This window comes from Eriocheir sinensis, unplaced genomic scaffold (genome assembly GCF_024679095.1).
Source record: "Eriocheir sinensis breed Jianghai 21 unplaced genomic scaffold, ASM2467909v1 Scaffold167, whole genome shotgun sequence".
Lineage (NCBI taxonomy): Eukaryota > Metazoa > Arthropoda > Malacostraca > Decapoda > Varunidae > Eriocheir > Eriocheir sinensis.
In genome coordinates this window covers 502,538-506,319 of record NW_026111039.1, presented here as the reverse complement: position 1 = coordinate 506,319, position 3,782 = coordinate 502,538, and the positions used below count along the sequence as shown (strand labels likewise).

Below are 3,782 nucleotides of genomic sequence, written 5' to 3'. Positions count from 1 at the left end.
GCCATGCGTGAGTGTACATGCTTTTAGTGTATGTCACACAGCAAAGTTGTTGAATTCCTAGAGTTAAATTTGCTGCTGAGCATATTTTACTAATGGTCGTGCATACATATTTTTTTTCATTATTCTTAGGGTGAAACCTATTTATATTTTTTTTTATTTTAAATATTTTTCATACTATATCTAGAGAGCAATTTGAAATTATTTTCTCCCTCACTTGGAGTTTCCCAAGTCAATTTCCAGTGTGCTTACCACAAACTAGTTGCTTTTCTTTGTTGTATAAGAGTATGAATATTAAAAAACTGTAAATCAACAATTACCATATCTTTTATTTTGAATAATGGCTGCCAGTCGGCGGTGGTGGTGCACACAGACACGCGGGACGTGGTCCCGCGGTTGTTTGCGTCTGCTCGCAGCAAGGAGAGGTAGGGTGATCCGGGTTAGTCCAGGTGAATAACCGGCCCGGTCGCCTTCTCCTGCCTATCACGCGAAGCAGAGCCACCTTAGCCCGTCCGACTCATAGCGGCACATGTTGGGGTTCCGAAACGAGACAGGACACGGAAAGCGACAACAACAGACGAGGAGGAAGAAGAAGAGGCAGCCTCGAGACCCAAGTCCCGAGGAGACCACCTCCTCCTCCTCCTCCTCCCCGCTGTGTCCATAAGCTCCGTGTCACCGACGTACGCGCCCGTCAGAGACGTGACACGGCCGGTAACCATTCATGGCCTTAAGGGAACGCCCGCTAGTAGCAACAGGCGAAACTCCCCAATGCGGTCGATATCATAGCTGACATAGCCGATGCATGGAATGTATATCCGACCCTCGTGTAGGAGTGACGGCATCACATGAGAGTGCCGCCGCCGCAATGTGCGTTCGACTTGTCGATGTATCTGGTATTCTTGCGATTCACATACCGACACGCAGCTTGCTGCGGTCTTCATCGACCCACGAGCCGAGTGATCCACCGTTAAGAGTTGTATTTTTGTTTTACGTCGGACGCTGCCGACTCTCATCAGCAGACTTCCGACGTCTCTGCCTCGGGAGACGATGTGGGATTCGCTTATGCGACCCAGGAACCCTTGGGCGTGCCCACGTCCGAGCCGGCGCCGGCGGGCGTATTTCCCCTCGTGATGTAGGTCGCCACGACCCATTGCTGGGGACGTCGAAGGCCCAGGCGGATTGGTACCCCGACGTCTGCGTTTACGCGGTCGAAGGGGGAAACCTCTGGTGTCCTGGCTGCCCTGCGACGATCGTGCAGCAGAGGGGCAAAACCTCTCGCGGCGTGCAAAAGGTCGGTGACCCACCCGACCCGTCTTGAAACACGGACCAAGGAGTCTAACATGTGTGCGAGTCATTGGGAGCACTAAACTCAGAGGCGTAATGAAAGTGAAAGGGGGGGCGTCCCGGGGTCTTCGGGCCTCGATCGGCGTCCTCCGGGGCCGATCCCCGACCGGCCGCTGCCGCCGAGTTTCCCATCCCAAAGCGGGAGGTGTTTGTACGCAGGGGGGCGCAGGCCCGGGACTTGCCATTCGACGCCGTTGTGCAAATCTGTTGTTGGCCTCGCCGGCGTTGCTTGGGCTCTCGGTTGGCGCGCCGCGCGTCAGGCGGGCTTCGGGTGGGGGTTTCGGCTTTCATCCGGGTTCGTCCCGCGCGGTTTTGCCTTCCGATCCTGCTCTGTCCGGAGTGGCCAAGCACGCGTGCTGTCGGCAAGTACTATGAGCAGACATGTTGGGATCCGAAAGATGGTGAAGTATGCCTGGCCAGGATGAAGCCAGAGGAAACTCTTCCGGTCCCACTCCGCCGTCCGCGCTAAAGCCGGCGCGGCGGGGCAGCGCGCGTTGGGGAACCACCGCAGGGTTCGCGCAGCGCCGGTCGCAGGCGGGACACGCTCATGCGAGGTGGGGCCAACGGCCCGGCGTGCGACGGCTCGCATTTCGCGGTGGCGGCTCTAGCCCTCTCGCCACTCGTGCCGAGAGCTCGGACCGGCGTGTCTCCGGCCCTTCCGTGGAACGCGCTAGGCTGCGTGGGCGCGGGGGCTCCGGTTCTCTCTATCGCCGGCTTTCGGCCGGTTAGGTAGAAGCAGCAGTCGTCCCTCGCTCCAAACCCACTTCGGCTGGCGCCCAGCGATCAACTCAGAACTGGCACGGACCATGGGAATCCGACTGTCTAATTAAAACAAAGCATTGCGATGGTCGGAGATAGATGTTGACGCAATGTGATTTCTGCCCAGTGCTCTGAATGTCAATGTGAAGAGATTCAATCAAGCGCGGGTAAACGGCGGGAGTAACTATGACTGAAGCGGTAGCCGAAGAGTGCACGTAGGTTGAACCCAGGAGGTCTGGGCTAGACTAGAACCATAGTTACCGTTTGTGACTGGCCTCCCCGTGGTCCCCGCTGGACGCACCGAGAGGGGTATTACCCGCCTGCCCCTGCGTGTTACTACGCATCTCGGTGTGACTAAACAGTCACGCTACAGCGTCAGCTTATAGTGAAACACTTAATTCCGCCACTCCAAATCCAGGATGGCGGAAGCTGGCGTAGGTTGGGGCCAAGACCGCTCCCCTACCTGTCCCGAGTGCGGAGAAACCTTCCCCTCATATACAGGGAGAAGGCTCCATCAACGCTCCGCACACCCTGACACCTTTCATGCGGCGCTTGCTCTGGAGATAGTGTCACGACCGAGGCCCGATGGGACCCTGAAGAGAACTGGCTGATGGCCAACTTTGAAGTGTCCCACGGCGGGCTTCTGATCGTGGACCTGTGCCGTGAGATCCAGGCGCAGGTCCTCCGCCACCGTTCTGTAGAAGGCATCAAATGCCACCGGAAAAGCCGGGCCTACAGGGATTGTCTGCGAGCACTGCGCAACAGTCCGGAGCGGCCTCGCCCACCACCAACACCAGAGGCCGTCGGTGGATCTCTCGTGAGGGCATGGAGAGAGAGTGAGCAAGCAGAAGAGCGATCCGGGGGGAACTCTGACCCCGCAGTAGGGTTAACCCCGGTAGCTGCGCCCCTGCCTGGAGATGACTCCGATTCCGACCTAGAAGTCGTCTACCAGGCAGGCGAACACCTTGCGCGTTGCCGCAACGGAGAGGCTGAAGAGGCTGAGCCTGCGGAGGACGACGAGGCTGCTGTGGTGAGCGCCTTGGAAGAATCTGTCAGGACAGCCTCGGAAAGCCTCGCTGTCCCGATACCAAGTAATCTGACTGATATCCAGGCACAATTTGATGCCTGGATCCCTCCCCGCCCCCCACGTGGTGCTCCACCCCCATCGGAGCACCACAGTAACCTCAGTCCATCGAGGTTTCGGGGGAAGAGTTATGCAGCCTTTCAGGCCCAGTATAAGAGGGATAGAGGCCGGGTGATTAAGAAGATCCTCAGTGGGTAGGATTTCCTCAACACCCCGGCCCTCCCAGAGGATTCTCATACCTTCTGGAGGGGGCTGTTCAGTCGGCCGAGTCCGGAGGACCGCCGCCGTCCGGATCCCGTAAGACGGGTCAGTCCATCCGTGATGGGCGCCGTCTCGGAGGAGGACATAGCGGCGGCACTGAAGGCCACTCCCAAAGCATCGGCGCCTGGCCCCGATGGTCGCACCATTAGCGACCTGACAAGGCTCGGGACGGCTAGGCTTAGCTGGGTGGTCAACGGTTGCCTCTGGATTGGGGCTCTTTCCCCTACCTGGGTCAAGGGCAGGACCATCCTACTGCCCAAAGTGCCAAAACCATCGGCACCAGGGGATCTCCGCCCTATTACCATCACTCCCCTGATTACAGTTCCGCCACTCCAAA

General features: G+C 58.1%; 1 non-coding gene across 1 annotated transcript; it reads right to left on the bottom strand.

Annotated features, from left to right (window-relative positions):
* Window positions 1-813: 813 nt before the first annotated feature.
* LOC126990462 (5.8S ribosomal RNA) lies at window positions 814-973 on the bottom strand. The gene has a single exon (XR_007744384.1). It is a non-coding gene; the product is annotated as a 5.8S ribosomal RNA (ribosomal RNA).
* Between the last annotated feature and the right edge of the window lie 2,809 nt (window positions 974-3,782).